Genomic DNA, 17,368 nt, shown 5'->3' on the forward strand with positions numbered 1-17,368 from the left:
TGGTTGCATATATTCCCCCTACCTCTTTTTTTTCCAAAATCCACATAAACATAGCCACAAACTCTTAATGAACAAGGGGAAAGAAAAGCAGGGGTAAAATAATAATAATTAAGATACTCAAACACAAGCCCTAGTTTGGAGTAAGCCTCCAGGCCTGTGGTACCACTTGTAAGGGGACAAGAGCCTCCAGACCATGGCTCTACCAGCCTTCCTTGCAGACTGCTCTAGGACTAGGTGCTAAAACAACCCACCACTCCCACAGGAATCTTAACCCCTAGGGACTACATACACCCTTTAAAAAGCAGACAAAATGGTTCTGTTACTCAAAATCAAGATGAATGCTCCTAGGTATATTTCACACATGCCATGTAGCAGAGTGGCTTTGCTGGTATATAAGTCTCTAATGTAAATGCTCTCTCAGTTGCATTATTGGTTTAAAATATAGATATTTCTCTAAACAAGCATGTTTGCTTGCTGGCTGTAATCCTTGGCCAATACCAATGCTTCAGGTACAGCCTTGCTCCATCAACCACACTGCACATGCAAGTGTGCACCGCTACATCTTGAAGGAATACTGATAAAGGTTCTTCAAAGTTGCTCTGCAGTTCTAGAAGTACAGAAGGAGTCTCAAATTATTAAATGCTGGGCACAAAAATGGTAACAAGAAAAGGAAATTAAAACACCCTTAGGAAATAAAGCTAAAGTGCTCTTACTCTACAATCCACATGCATGGAACAATTATTGACACCAGTGCACTGCACTTCAGTTGTCAAAGATTTGAGGTCAGGGCTAAGTTTTCACTTGTACCTTTCCCTGGTTTACTTGTTCACACAGCAAAAGCAGCAGCCAGCCACTCACCAGGTGACTACATTCGCAAGCCTGACACCAGTCTAACTCAACCTATGTGCCTTTATATTAATTACATTAGAAACAAGCCCTGTACATACAGATACCTGGCCATTATATGCCTAAATTAGCCACACCATTCTTTGAATGAAATGCTAACCAGTTTTTTTCTGCCTCCTCTCCCCTCAAGTAGCAACAACACAAAAACTCAGCAGCATTGCCTATTGAGCACTTAATTTTATTTTTCTATCTCCAAGTATTACAGCAACCAGGGTTTGCTGACTTATCAGCATCTTCCAGGGGCAGAATTCCTTTACAGACAGTAATTGTACATGCAGAGCTTTTCCACGGTTGGGTCTGGGAAGAAAGAGTTAATGGAAATAGACAACAACATTACAGAGTTTAAACCCTTTGCCCTTTTCTACTTTTTATTAATATGCACAAGCATTGGTCCCTGCTCTGGATTAGCAGGGTTTAAGGTTTCAACTTTTTACACTGAAGCTGGTTTTAGTTAGAGACCTGCAAATTAGGGACTAAAACTTTAAAATTTATATGAGGTTTTTAGAAACCCGCTTGTATAACTAAAAAAAAAAAAAAATCACCCCAAATATATATTTTCCATCAGGTTTCTCTTTAGCCAGTCTTTTATGTTAAATTTCAACCTAGAGTGAACTTTCACTGATGAGATGTAAACTCCTATAAAAACAGGGTATTACACTTCATTTGAAATTCTGACAGACTCTTAAGTAGAGCAAGCTAACCAGTGCTACAACAGTTCAGAAAGAAGAAAGCTAGAGTGATTTGTGGGGCTGTATAATCACTCAGATGATCAGATAGGATTTCAGTTCTTTTACTCTTCCATATAAAGATAATACTTGTTAAAACTGCCATCCTGGGATACAACAAGAAGCTGACATCTGTGTGCAGGCTCCACTTTTATACTTTTCTTCTCAAAACATGCACACATCATGAATCAAGGTACTAGTGTTATGGAAAAGGCTGCTTTTTCAAATTGTTGAATGAAATTCAAAACCTATTTTCAGTAATTTAGAAACTAAAGGGAAAATATGGTTTGTTTTATTAAGCTTTTCCTTTTTTTGGTTACTTGAGAAAAAAAAGAAAACAAAACTATTTTTCCTTCTGCATCAATGATCTCTCTCCCGATTATAAAGTTACTGTCATGTGCCATTACAAGTCAAAAGTTTCTGTATGTTTTCTGCCACACAAAAACTGTCCCAGAACTATTTAACTAAACACGATGGAATTTTTGCAATAAGGCTTATTCATCAGCCAAACAGCTCGCTAAGCATTGACTTCACACCACTGGGCTGCTTTGTGACAGGGGCCAGATGAGAAATTTGACAGCACCCACACTCCAGGATGCTAAGAGCCAAGCAGTTTGCAGGAGCTCCCCCGGCGCCGAGCGAGAAACTCCTCTTGCAGAAATGCTGCCGACTGTCACGGCAGGCGAGCCACTCCAGTGCGCCAAAAGGGGAAAGCTGTCTAATCTTGTTCTGGTTCAACTGAAGCTTTCAATAAAGTTTCAAGAGTAAGTGCGGGCAAGGCGCGCCAGGCCAAATTATTGACAGAAACACACTGTCCACCATGGCAACAAGTGGGATTCTAAAGCAAAAATGTAAGCAAATAGCCCACTTCTCCAGCAGCATCTGCCAAGGGGGTTTTACAGCCAAATAAGTGAGCACTGTTCTGTTACTGCTCTGCTCACATTTTAGAAGTGACCAGCTTTAGGGTCAAAAGAAACATTTGATTTATTAAAATGTTGCAGAGACACAAATGCCAAAGCGAAAGATGAAGCTGGTGGCAGCCCACCAACTCTAGTATAATTCCTCCCACCTTTTGCCAGTGTAAGAGTGAAGGGTTAAATAAGAAAAGAAAAAAGCAATCATGGCCAAGAGCAATCTGCATAAGCTTCTCTTTCTTCACATACACCCTTTCTCTGACTTAACAAGCCAATAGCCAGAGACGCATGTTAGAAGTGCCCAGTCTTGAATGATAGCTTTAATCCAGGATTCTCACATCCACTGAGAAATACCTGATTTAGTTCTGCTATTATGATCAGAAGCCAATTTTATTAGAAGTGCTAAGCACCTCACTTAATGGAGCACCTCTCAATCAGAAAGTTTTCTCAAAAAACTCACACTGGACAGCATGCCTGAATAAACACACTTTTAATTGCATAGCTAATTTACTCAGGAAGTTAAAAAAAAATCAGCACAAGCCAATACCTAACGCAAAACTCCTTTAAACTTTCTTTACCTGTTGAACTTTTTTGCCTTTTTTTACTATGGACCAAGACAAAGTAGAAGCTATTTTGCTTTAAACCACTTTAAGTGAGCAACTGAAAAAAAAGTTGAAATCTATTGATAGAGCACACTTAAAAGTAAATCTCAACGCACTTCAGAGACACCCTGCTTAAACAAAACAACACCAGCCCAGTTAGATCTCTTAATATATTAAGTTTCATCACCATATTTCTGCTTGCAACTTCCAGACAGCATTGCTATCTCATGAGAGATCTCACAGCACTTCAGCTGAGTAAGAGAAAAAACAAGGTACTTACAACTCAGTCCAAGAGACCCTGCCTGACGTTCCCTCTAAGCTCTTCTCTTGACCAAAATCCTCTGGCTACCAGGACATGGGCATTCCTCCCTCTTTTCCTCCCTCTCCCTTCTCCCCCACCACCTCCCCCCCCCCCCCGCCCCCATCTCCCTCCCTCTCTCTCAAAGGCAGTGCTTCTCCCATTAGAGGAATTAAAAGTGGTTGGTGCCATGCTAAATTTAACAAGCTCATTAGTATTCTTCCTGTGTGCTTCCTAGTGAACTCTCCCTATTCAAGCAGCTCTCTCTAGCTGAGGGGTCAGGCGGCTAATCATTAAATCAAACTAATGTCACCCTATCACAATCAGCCTAAGAGAAGGACGGTTTATTATTTCAGTTTATGCTAAATAAACGGTTTTACAAATGGTCTCCAAGCAAGGTCAACAGCAGCTTCAATTACAAGACAAACTTAACAAGAGTTGCTATAAACCAAGTGCTCCATATTGACCTAAGCACAAGCTCGGCTCTGCATATTGCCACTAGCAGGATTGTACAGGAATGCATATTGTAAAATAAAGGAAAGGGTAATCTTTTCTTTGCCAGAATTTGTGACTGCACAGAGACTGCTCATTCACCTCTCCCCAACCAGATTGCTGCTCAGCTCAATTCACCCCACACAAAGGCTGAAGACCAGACCTCAATGGACCGAGTGAAACATGTTCAAAACTAGGCTCTCTATTGTGACTGAATTTCTTAACATCTTTTCAAAAAGCGGAGAATGCCTTGAGGCTAAAGGAAGAAACAGGCTAATGGTGAATTGGGAATACTGAGCAAATTTCAGAGCCCTTTCCTCCTAGCTTTTGAGGTTGAAAGCAAGCTCTTTCCTTTCAAGTTTCAAAGTCCTTTTTCCTCCCGCAGTGTCACAGAAGGATTTGAAAAGAAGGTAATTGTGCTCACAGTCCCCCTGATCAGAGCTTACGTCCTATTTCTGGTATTTCAGAATACTTCTTGCAATAATGGTGCATATAGCTCAATCCCTTAACCGTCCTGCACTCTGCAATTGCTCATTAAATGAACAATTGCTGGTATAAAATGCCTTTTATGTTCAAGGTCTGGATATAAGATAAGCATTCTAGTACTCTAAATTTGGTTTACTAAGGAAACTCTCCATCATTAAATTACAAAACTGAAATCAGAATATCAGTCTTTCCCAGAAAAGTAGCATTTTAGATGCTGTGAGCCAGAAGGAAGGGGGGAGGTAGAATGCAAAAAAGATTGACTAGTTAGATTCTTAACAGAACAGATACCTAAGTAAGAAAGCCATTTCCTTCCCATTTAAGAAAGTCTAAGTTTTTGATACCTGATAGTTTCTTCCTTGAAATGATGCAATAGACCGATTGCCAGGCTCATTAGGACACCTGTACCTGCATCTTCTTGCACACACACACACTTTTCACTACTCTCTGACCACCTTAAGAGCAACATCAGAGGAAACAGATTTGTAGGATTGTGCCTGCCTTTAAAAACAGCATGTGTTGTAAGCGAAATTTTGTTTTGGGTGAATAGATGAGTTTAAATTGGACACCATGGTCCCAAGTTTGTTATTTTCCTGCATTTGGAGCACCTGCACAAGAAGCACTCTGGAAACACTAACATAGATATGAAGAACGATGCTCATAATTTTAAAAATAGATTCCAATTACACAAGAGGCTACAAAATCTGCTAAATAACAATACTGTACTCACTTTATTTGCAATGCTTAAGCATACCTTATACAAGACTTTTGTGCTTATAAATAACATACATTATCTGAGCTTACCACTGAAAATGTATAGTTTTCTATTTCCATTTGCAATGGATTTTTAGCTTAGTTATTTTTTCTTAATCCTGGTATAGTATTTTCCAATTACTGATTTGTGGTCTTTGGAATATGAATACACAGCTCTTTTGCAGTTTTGTTTGTTTGTTTTGAAAAATATGTGATTTTTTTTTGTTGTCAACTTTAGCTTTCACTGGAAGAAAAAAAATTTATTAAAAAAGGAGAAAGGAGACCCGATCTGTACAATATCTATCTAATACTCCACTCACACTCCCTTATTTTCCTCAAAAGACATATACATTCATTTTTGCTGCATCTGCTGTACAGCTTGGTTCAGTTCCTTTTTTGACAGTACAGAGGAGGACAGAACACAGTACATCAATACAGTGCCTATGACTTTGGAAACAGAGCCTGATCATGCATTCCTGAGTCAATGGCAGAGCTCCCACTGACCTGGAGGAGACAAAACTGGGCCTGTACGGTGTTCACACCACTCCAACACTAAACCAACAACACACTGTTATCAGGAGAACATCGCTCACAGCCATTTCCAAATGTGTGAGCAGCTCTTCCCCAAGACTTATGGTGAACCTAAGAATGGGACAAAGCAGCTTAAAAAACTCAGGTAAACTTGTCAGACTTCTAAATCAGAGAGAGTCTTGTTAATAGCAATGTCTGTATCTCAGTTTATCTCAATCCAGATAAATTTACAGTGCTCGTTACCTCCTCAGCTACTCCCAACTAAAACCAGCCAGCTGAAGCTAAACAGACATATAGGAAATTATGTTAAATAAAACCACCTTTAAAATTCCATACAAGTAAACACCTATTGCATTTAACCGAGAGTCTGCATCTACAAATCCCTGCATCAGATCTATAGGGAAATGCTAAAAATCTCATATGAGCTGAAAAAATCCTACTAAGGAAACACAAGAGGCAGCTGTAGACACAGCTAACTACACACAAAGGCAGAGTGCTGTGGAAACTTCCTTGTCAGTCCCAGGACTCAGCCTCAGAGGGCGGATAAAGAGCGCAGGAGGCAGGGCTGGGCTGCTTTACACATCTCGCTGATCATGCAGGACATGTGGAAAAAAAAAGGAGTAACATTTAGGCATATGCCTGAAGTTACTGACCTGGCACTTGAGCCATCCCAGTCTCTTCTTAGGAACAAGCTCCTGAAGTTGCTTGGTGTGAATCAGATTCCTACAGTATCCTGTTGGCCAAGTTCCCCTCCAACTGCCTAGATGAACCACAACTAGCCAAGACGTGGAGCTTGAACCGTGCAATGCCCAGCCACAGCCCTAACCTGCAGGGCTGAGAGTCTCTGGGAAGCTAATGGAGGGACTAATTCTCAGCAACATGCAAGGTCAGCCTCCAAAGAAGTTGGAGCCTCACTTCTGAACAAGCCCTCTCCCAGCCCGTTTCCACACGGGCTTTAAAATAACAAAAACAAAGAACTTAAATCAAAACAGCTGAAAACCATTTTCTCCCTTCCCAAGTTCAGGGCTGCATGTTTCTCCCATGGCAGACAGTGGATTATTGTGGTGATACTTAACACCGCTGGCGAGTGCAGCCCCCAGCACTCTGGTTTAGGTGTTAGTGACGACATCGACTGCAGCAGGAGAAACACTAAACCCTACACCTAGGTACCAAGCAGGTGGCAAGATTTTAAATTTACCTTCATGGGGCCTACAAGGCCCAAAATTTTGCTTGCTTTACTCACACTGAAATTCTGGGGATTCATTGAAATTACTTGTGTAAGTAGAGCAAGAGGGATTCATGTCCAGCATCAGAAATGCTCCAACCATTGGGCACAAATAGCCTGTCTGGCAAACGCACTGAAGATGTTGGTTGGCACATGGAAATTCCATATCATTATCTTGATGAGAAAGGAGCTCTTAGTAGTACCAGTGCTTTGTAACTCCAGTGGACAAGAAAAAAAAGAAAGCTGTAATGCAAAAGTAGAAGACATCTGGAAGTAGCATTAATTGTAAAATTAACTGTAGCCTGTCATTTCTCCATTTAAATTTACAGAACTAGAAGGCAGTCAAAAGCATTTCCCTTTCTTGGTATAGTGAATTTTATGCTTTGATTTTGCTACTTGAGGACTGGGAAACTCAAATGTGAAAAAATATTTCTTTCAATAACAAACTTACTTTTTCATTTCCCCTTCCAAAAAACTGTTCTACCTTACAAAATTTAGCAAAACTGTGAATTACTGTGCAATGGCCTCAGCAAACTAGAGCATTTGCTCAACGTCTGCTGATCAAGCTTTGCACTTTCAGAGTATCTCCAGGATTGTTGCGCTTCTTCAACATCTGGACTGTTCAAAGAGCCAAGAGAGTCAAATATAACTAAAAGACAACAACAGACATCAGCATTTGACCTTTGGCAACTATTTCTCAGAAAGAAAAAGCTTCTCAGCCTATTGTAAAACTCTCAAAAGGATCCTGATTTAAAAACATTATGAAGTTCCTTCCATTAGCCAGTTATTAGACTGTTAGTCATTGCTTACTTTGAGCAGGCTAATTAGTTACATCAAAGGCGCTACAATAAATTCCCAGGAGGGTTTTCGTGGGGGGATATATTTCTCAACCATCTAATAGCACGTTTATGCCTATCTGTGGGTAACTGCCTCATTTCACTCAGACACTGGGGGACATATTCTGTGCTGTCACTTTCTACCAAGCCAGCAGCAAGACCAGGCCTTAAAGCTGTTTGAAGCCTGATATAAATTTGATTACCCATGCTTAAAAGCCACAAAAGAGTGAAAGAGGAGTTATAAACCCTTTGGTGCACCATCTCATTTTGCAGCATCTACAGCACAGATACCATAGCCTCGAGAGAATTAAAAAAAAACATTTATAGCATTGCATATGAACAGAATTATATTTCTTCCCTTCTTCCTTGGGTGGTTTCAAACTGCTAAATGGAATCATTATCAAATCACTAAGTGGTTTGCAACAACCCAGGCAACCCTTCAGTTTAGATGGCAGATATCACCTATTTAGTTGTGAAATTTACTTATTGCTGCATCCTTTTGCACAGTTGCAGTAACACTTTTGTTTCCATTATATCCCTGTACTTCTGGTCTCTGAAAAAAAACAGTAATTTAAAAATATGTTATGGGTTACTCTGCCCTGATTCACAGTGGCTGCAATCTCTGGACAATTATTTCACCCAAGTTTTCTAAGGGCAAACTTTGAATACCATATACATTTCTCTATGCAGATGTGTATGTGCTTCTGCATGCATAAGTGTGGTCACAGGCACCTACAAATTCAGCTCCACCTTACATTCCATAAAATCCAACCAATTGCAGATGCATAATACATGATAATAATAGTCTGCAAATAAGTGTCCACACAGGCAGGCTGGATACCTCAATGTAGAAATTATATTTTTCACAATTCTCACCAGTAGTCCAAATAATTCAGAAAAATGCTGCAAAACATTGTAAGGTTTATAGCAAAGGATGTTTTCAAACAAAGAAAAACTCTTGAGCCTTGTACCCCAAGCAATTTGATTCTTTGACATTAGTGCACTAGTTTAGAACAGCAGTGCTACTAATACACGGATATTGCAAAATATTCCTTTTATCAACACTGCTTCTCTACCAGGAATATATTCTGAATGCCCCAAACCTGGCTTGTTTACCTCTAAAGCTAAAGCTCAGGAGCTTTCTTCTTTGTCTGGAGACACTGCTTACAAAAGAAAAAAACTTTCCTTAAGCCTTAAGAAGATCTTGATTGTCCCAAAGACCAATCTGGTTTTCCTCCCCTCTTCTCATTTTCTTCTCAGTTTTCTCCACTAAAGAGGATGTACAAGCTTCATCAGAGGTGTATACTGCTATACTCTCATAGCTCCTGCCTTCACATTCCAGTCATCAAAAATACTGCTAATAGCCACAGCAGGCAGCCTAGGTCCCAGAATGAGTGCACGAGAAATTAGAGAGCCTCATAGGAAAGGACAAAGCAAATTCTTCATATGATGATTTCCCCTGCCCTCGCCTAGGGGATGGAATCCTCTCAAAAGCTTTGGATCTTTGGATGTGTGGAGTTGGAGAATTAAGACAACTAACTACCAGTCACTGGCTTACTTGTCAGTGCCTCTCTCCTCCCTTCATCACTTCCACTGCACACTTCTGACCAGGCTTTCCATCCTCTGGCAGGCTCTGCCAGCCCAGCCTGCTACATTTGAGAAAAGGCAAGAAAGCTGAGACACATCAGCTTTTTCCAGCTTCTTGCCACAAATCCACATGGGGAGGAACTGAATGCCAACCAGATCACTATATGGATGAAAAGAAGTTGATGATTAATGTTTTCTGTTGAGTTTCATGGATCAGCAAAACTGGTTTTGAGACTTCACTTTCTTGATTATTTATGCATTTGTCTTTCTAGCCTTAATGCTGGATAACGGATTTTAAAAGACAGTGAAATATTGGCCTCAAGCTTTTACTGATTAACTACATATAGGTACTTAGATGCTTATAACTGCCTTAAGCAATATCGTATATTTCCACTTATCAAAATGCAAATGGGCACCTGAGATCACAAAGACAGACAACTAAGAAAAACAATCCTATATTCATGAAAAAAATGGCAGAACAATTTAAAACAGCACTCTCCTCCTACTACAGTAGCCATGCGAGTCCAAAAACAGCATTCTTAAATTGTTAATCAGGTTTTGCAGGCTTCATCTATCCACAATCTGGCAGAAGGGATTTCAATGTTTCTGTATTATTTTTTTCATTTGTATTCTTGGCTACCTACATTCTCAGGCAACATCCATTTCAAAGAAAAATAAACTAAGTTTCATCTCTCAAAAACATTAAGGAAGTCTGGGGAAGGGAAAGGGAATACCTGCAAAGTTTGTTTGGCTATATACAAAGCAAAAGAAAAAAATCACTGTGCAATACCCAGCAGCATAATCAATTCTGTGACTTTTGTGTGCTGTAGAAGAATGCAAAACTGTAGCCAGCACAACTTTGTCTTCTTCACTCACCAAATGCATAAAATACAGTTAATTGATTTTGTAAGAGAAAAAAGATTTTTATACAGCAAATAAGCACAGTGTGATTGAAGGATTCAAGGTCCATTTGATTTATATACAGAAACATGCACTTTGATTTGAAGGCAAAATGTGTTGAACAGTTAGCCCAAAGCTGCCATACAAATCACCCTGCATATTACATGTTCCAATTCTGAAAAAACAGTGTGTCTCCCATTTCTATTACGTCAAATGCTTGTCCACAACTTGCACAACTTGTCTACAAATACATAACTGTTGACTAATAATTATTTACCGTGTCCCTCTGAAGGCAAAGAAAAAAAAAAAAAGCAACAACACATAAAACCAGAAGAAAATTAATAAATCAACCTTTAAGGTGCTATTGCCCTGAATTCAGGCAGCCTACCCCATCCAGACCCCCTCCTATTCTTCCAGCAGGAGAGAAATCTCATCCAAAACACTCTGCTTCCCCCTCTTCATAACAACTACCTTAAGTGCTGAATCATGGCTTTTAATAAACATGTTGAATTATTGAATAAGTGGACCTGATTGACCAGCATCTCACCTAAATAGTCAAAGAAGCTTTTTTGCCAGACAGTAGCCATGTTCTTTCTTCCCCAGTGCAGGACAGAACTTCCACCTTGCTGGCACGAACGAGAATTCATTTTTTTCCTCTACAAACAATAGTCTTTTGGAACCACACATCATACTGTCAAATTCATCTAATTAAGAATAATACTTTATGCTAATCTCATTGTTCATACCAGTTTTATCACAAGACTCGTAAGCATGAAAACTAGAGGACAACTTGTAGTCTAGATACCTCCAGGTACTTCTACAGTTATTCATTATTATGTTAGCAACTGTGCCACAATCATTTGTTGTATTAGCACATCCTCCTTGTAGAGGATATGAGATTTAACACATTTGTCCTATAAAATTCAATTAGCCATTTCAGATGCACCAGAGTTGTAACATCAAACCAGCTAGCTTTAAAGAAGAAATTCCCATTAGAAATCACAGTTTTTTCATGGCAAAAAGACTGACAGTCCACAGCCTTCTCACAGCAGAATACATATTGGGCTTGCATGTTGCAACTCCTTTCTAAAGACTAGGAAAAATCTTTTCCAGAGCAGTAAGGTTACCACTGTCAGCTGCACTGAACTACATACTTCCCTCTCTTCTGGGTCTTATCTTCAAAAATCATGGAAACAAAGATGTAAACTTGCACATTAAAGAGTGCTAACATCAAAGTATATGCACTACTTTTGATATTAACCAAAGCCTTGAACCTGCAATCTAACTGGCACAAATCAGGGGTGTCTGTAATTTCAGAAACAGCTGAACTGAGCTCTGTGCCATGGCCTGCATTAGCTCACCGACTTTTCAAAGCACACTAGCCCTGTATGTTTTTACAACTACCTGCCAATCAAGAAAGCAGCAGGAATCCAAATTCACTTCTTGGCATTTTCACCATTTATCTGTCCGCATTTCTTAACACATGACGTTTTCTATTTCTTTCTTCTCCTTCAATACTTTAAAAAAAACTTAACATCACCATCCAGAGTAATTTCTGTGCATTGGATCAAATCATGGTCTGTATAAGATCCCTGCCCTTTGGTTTACATAAAATTATTGTACATCACAATTCAGCTAGAAAAAACGAATATACAAGCGCATAAAGAAGTTACATAGATAGGCATCAATAATAGATTAATATTTGTGTATTATCTCACCAGTATTCCCCCATCCTCCCTCCCATTCCATTACCATATATATCACTCTTATGGTCTGCATATCCCAACAGAACTTCAAATTCTCTCATCAAAGAAGTTAAGTAAAAAAAGATGTTTATCATGTCCTAACCTTTGCTATTTCCTACAAAAATCTGAGTTTTCATTAGCAGTCACATACACTCCCCATTGTTGAAAACATTCCAATGCCATCTTCATTGAAATGAGTCTGCGCCAGAACTTACAGGCAGGACCTTACAAAAGCCCAGTGAACACACTCAGCTAAGCAGGTGTCCTACAGAAAAGGCAGTGCACAAAATGCAGGTAGATAGCTAGACAACACTTTGAATTTTAACTTTCCCTTGTACTTTAACTCACCAACTTAGTCCATACTTAAGTCTACACAAGACTCTCAGAACATGTTAGCTCATAATATGTCATAATAAAACTTTAGCCAGGGCAATACAGCATGGCTTGAACTATAGCATATGCATCTCCAGTTACAAGTATAAACTTCAGGATAAATGGAAAGGAGACAGGAATGAAAAAGTTGAAGTATGGATTCCTAGCATTTTTGGTACCCTATTAATGTTTTATGTTAATAGGACAAACCCAGGATACCAGGAAGCATGCTGTGATGCAACAAAATGTAGTACATAACTGTACTCAGAGGGATGAGCCTCCTCCCATAATACAATGGTTTTTTGCCTCATTTCTGAAGGAAACAAGACTGAATAATATCAAGGGAAGGCAGAGGAGTTTGGTATCTATTCTACATATCTTTGAAACTCATTGATTGGATTAAGCCATTTTTATCTGAGTCAAGAGTTTCTATACTAGATCTCTACCAAGAAAAAGGCAGCAGCCATGTGGAAGAGATGCTGTATTACCAACCCTCTAGCATCAAGGTTGCAGAGTAATTTCTCTACATCATACAGAACATAGTAAGGAGCAAGGTGTAACAAGCAACCCACCAGAAAAAAAACTTTGATCAGAGCCAGCATCTTAACCAGACACAAGAGAATCAAGACAAAAAGCCATGCCCTGAAGTCAATTCCCAGGAAGGTCCATTTCAACTTCAAGCAGCTTTGCATCTTGAGCAGAGCTGCTGATTAAGGATGTGATCTGGAGCAAGTTTCCAGGACAAATCTTACAAAAAATCAGCACCAGAGTGCAACAGAATCACATGAGGGTCTGTGGGCTTTAGCAGCCTAGGATAATTCAAACATCCACAGTGCTTGCAAGTTACTAAGTAGTTTCTTGAGGAATAAGCATTTGTCTTCCACAATCCCCTTCAACCAATGAGAAACAGAATGCACAGGAATACTTTAATTTACCCAGAAGCTTTATCAACCACTCATGAAACAATATGCAGGCATGAAGATGGAGACCAACTATAGAGTTTGGCAGATTGACCATAAATTTCATCACAAACTGAAAAACTATACATGAACAGCCTTCATGAAGAGCAGAAAATAAAAGTATGGCCCAAGAGTGACCATTGTCATCTTCATAGACCGGGAGCATAGCTGAAGAAATACCAGAGAAGCTAGGTTCACTGGCAAAAAGGCTTTCTTCTCAAGTTCTCAGAAAGACCTCTCTTCACTCCAGCGGAAACAGGAAAAAATGGAGGAGAGGGCCCAAAGAAGATGGGAACAAATTGCACCTTAAACCAATAAAATACCCTTGGCCCATCAAGTTGTCTCATTACTGAGAAGTCAGTAATTAAAATTTTAATGGCATGCAAGCAGGTTTCTAAATCATTAGGCAACAGAACAGTGTCAACAATATTGCTGAACAAAGAGATAGAGAAAAATCAACCATCACTGCTTAATCACTTAGGACTCTATCTGGCAGCTATTTATCTGAGGAGCACAGAAGTCCCTTATACTCTGCAACTACCTGCTCTGTAGCAGTAGGTCATTTATTTATCCTCCCTCATATCAAATTGTAATGCTTTGCCTTTAAGGACTTGAAAGTGGGTATGCATTTTTGCCACAAGTGTAAAAAAAAATTATCATGCACTGTTTATGAAGCATTACACATCTATGCACACACAGATTTGTTGGAACATGAATAACACAACTAGAAAAATGACAGTTTGAAGGTAACATCAAGCCCACAAGAGAAAGGCATGACAAAGTTATGGCTGCCTGCACAGCATCACGCATGTAACTACCATCTGCTTCAAGATGCCAAGCACGCCATTTGTCTCTGCAAGACCCCAGCTTCATCCAGCACCACCCATGGGGTGGACAGTGCTTCATAAACAGTTTATCTCTACTTGGTTCTCATCTTGGAGTTCAACATAGGACCCCTCTGCTCCATGTACTGGCTTCGCTGAAGCCCAGCTCTGCAGATAGATTATAAATTCCCTCCTGGAATTTCTCTGGCACTCATTACAGTATCCAAGTGCTTCATTAGTAGTATGAAAATGTTGTTTACGATAGTTCTTGCAACATGAAGAGATGGTCTTGTCCATTACCAACAGAGACTACCTACTTAATGTTCCTAGCTGTACATGCATAGTCTAGAGAGCCTGAGCCATTTTCAGAGAACCAATTTTCAGAGTACTTAGCATTAAATCTATTTTATACAGTTTGTATTTTCAGGCACTATAATATAATAATAACAACTGTATTTGTTAGCATGCCCACATGCTTGCCTTTCTGAAAACCAGATGTAAGTAACATACCAGGAAACGAAAAGAAAAACCTCTATATTGGTGATGTTGAGTGCTTCAAGTAGTAAGAGCTCTAGGTGTGATGTAATTAATGACACTGTAAATTCCTATATTTTTGCACTTTTGTGGGTAATGTATATAAAAAGATGGGAATTCTGACTGAAGAATTCCTCATTTCTGGGGCCATTTATAAGAACCTGCTCTCCTAGCAGATATTTTATTATATAAATATGGGTTCAGTCTGTAAAATCTCCTTCTATGGAAGCAGAAAGATATTTTGTCTTCTTCATTATGTATTTTAATGAAATACAGAAATTTTAATCACTAAGACCTCTACCTCGCTGTCAATGAAGCAAAAGTTGTCCAAGGGGGTGACAGACTATTATAAAAAAAGAAAGCAGGGGAGAGAGAAATATTACAGCTGCATGACAGTTTCTTCAGGTCACTACACACAGAAGGGATGAATGCATGCAATCATTGCATTAAAGACTGCACTATAATGGACAGGCACAGAGAATGCTATGTTGGCATTCCTGATTTTGTGATATAAATAATACTGCTTTATTAAATGACTCGCATGTCACTTCATAGTATAAAAAGAACAACAAAGGAAAAAGCAAAATGAGAAGACAAATACGGCAGCCATAAGAAATGGGTGATTTAGTTCAACTAGCCCTTTGAAAGCCAACAGAACACCTTGTAACTTCAGTAAATTATCATTTCCCAAGACATTCAGGTCAGAAGATGACAGCATATCAAGGGTTCACAGACAGTTGCTGGGAAGAGGAAATTTTGCATGTTGAACCCCACCCTAGGCTTTAAAGAGGAAATTTTTTAGTGAGAACAAACTTGCTGCTTCTTCCACTAGAATGTCTATTTTCTGTTCCATCTTTCCCCTTGTAACTTTGAAAATGTTTCATCATCCCGACTACTACCTTCCTCCTCCCAGACCTATTTGCTATTCCAACACTGCACTCCACAATCCTCTCATTTCAGACCCATCTTCTTCAACCAGTATCTGTTAACCATGAAATCTAACCTCTTTGTCCTATTCCTTGTGGGAAGAATCTCTTTGCTCAGTTTTTCCCATCTTCTCTCTCAATATGTCTTTTTCTTAATCTTCAGTCATGCATTCCAGTCATTGTGCCCCATTTCTGATGATTACAACTCTTCCTTCTAGGTTGTCTGTCCAATCTCAGCACACTGAACTTGGGCTCCTTTCTTGAGCTTCTTTTTATGGGATCTTTTCTCTCTTACCCTTTTTCTCCCTTCTGACAGGGCTCCCACTCTCCAACCCACACTCAACTAAACAGAAGCCTTCCCCCTATCATTGTCAGTATCAAACCCTGGACTAGCTAAGGAAAACTTGTGGAGGTGTCCTTCACATGGTATTCAGAACAGTGGATCCTGTAAGGTCTTCTTCAGTTTCTTCTCGCTGTTCCCTTTACATCATTAGCATTGCTTTTCCCTTGATGCAGCTGGCTCATTATAGTGATAGGTGAAAAGCACTAAGGTCCACTTGCATGCTTTGCAGGAAGAAAGATAATACCTGAGGAACAGCTATCTCTGCAACTCTCATTGCTGCAGTTCAATGAATGAAGACGAGAAATGTCATTTCATACAATGAGAGTCATAAAGTAGGAACCATCTCACATAGCTCTAATATACTCTTGTTGTCTAGGCTCCTTCTATTGTTGGCTGAGAAATGATGCCTCCAGACTGGGATTCAGCCTATCTCAAAATGGAAGGACTCATCCTTTGAAAATATATAACTGATTACAGATCACCCACTTAGACATTTACCTTTCAGAAAGATAAGGGTAGATAAGATGGATCTACTATCCAAATTTTAGAAATATGGGGAATGCAAACTGGTTTTCCACAGTTTTATATAGAAGGTACTATTTTGCCATCCAGTAGTAATAATAGTATCTCCCTTCAATCTTCAATTTACTTCTGCAAGTATTTGATCTGATTTAATCTTCAAATAACATAAGTAGCCAAGCTGAGGCTAATAAATTTCATTCTCAATTTCATTACAATAACCAAATACTGCAGAGGAACTTGCGGAGCAGTGAATAATTCTCACTTTCGGATGATCCATCTAATCTTTACTGGAAAAACTTAGGTCCCAATGATATATGCAGTTTCTTAGGATAGACCTGATCATCTTCTCTCATTGCCTAGATAAGAAAGCCAGGCCAAACAGTATCAAAACTGAACATCAGCACTGCAATAGCAACCAAACAGTATGACTCATCTTGACTGGTTGTTTTAATCAAATATACAGTCTACCATTTTGTAGTAAAGGTAAGATAACACAGCCAAATCAATACAGACGCATTCTTCTAAAGCCTAGAGAACACCAAGCATTATCAGCTTTATAATCTGTAAGACTACAATAGGTGTTTTATGAGATAGGTAGATGGACCCATTCCAAAATAAGTTCCCTGAGTCAGTTGTCACACTTCAGAAATACCTCGCTATAGACATCTGACTGCCTGAGCTACAAAGGTATTCAATGTTGGTAAGACCATTTACATCAGTGAATCATTCAGAATTTTTCAGTTTCAAAACTATCACTTTATCATCACTAAGCAATTGCAGTCATGATTTACTGACCTGTAATGTGTTTAGCAACTGAATTTCCAAAACATGTCTTTCCTAGCGAACAACTGGTGCACTGTTCTGTGCCTAGATAGAAGTCTGGAAATGCAA

The 17,368-nt window shown here is 39.3% G+C and overlaps 1 protein-coding gene across 6 annotated transcripts in view; it reads right to left on the minus strand.

The window, feature by feature from the left end:
* GLI3 (GLI family zinc finger 3) overlaps positions 1-17,368 on the minus strand; it is a 202,037-nt gene that overhangs the window by 136,676 nt on the left and 47,993 nt on the right. Inside the window, exon 1 of one of the 6 annotated variants that reach the window (XM_021531965.3) lies at positions 3,428-3,541. The exons of the other annotated variants lie outside the window; for them this stretch is intronic. The gene's annotated coding sequence lies outside the window, so the exon portion shown is untranslated. Of the gene's footprint in view, positions 1-3,427; positions 3,542-17,368 lie in introns of those variants that run through there. 6 annotated transcript variants of the gene reach the window in all.

Source organism: Lonchura striata, chromosome 1 (assembly GCF_046129695.1).
Source record: "Lonchura striata isolate bLonStr1 chromosome 1, bLonStr1.mat, whole genome shotgun sequence".
In the NCBI taxonomy this organism is placed as follows: domain Eukaryota; kingdom Metazoa; phylum Chordata; class Aves; order Passeriformes; family Estrildidae; genus Lonchura; species Lonchura striata.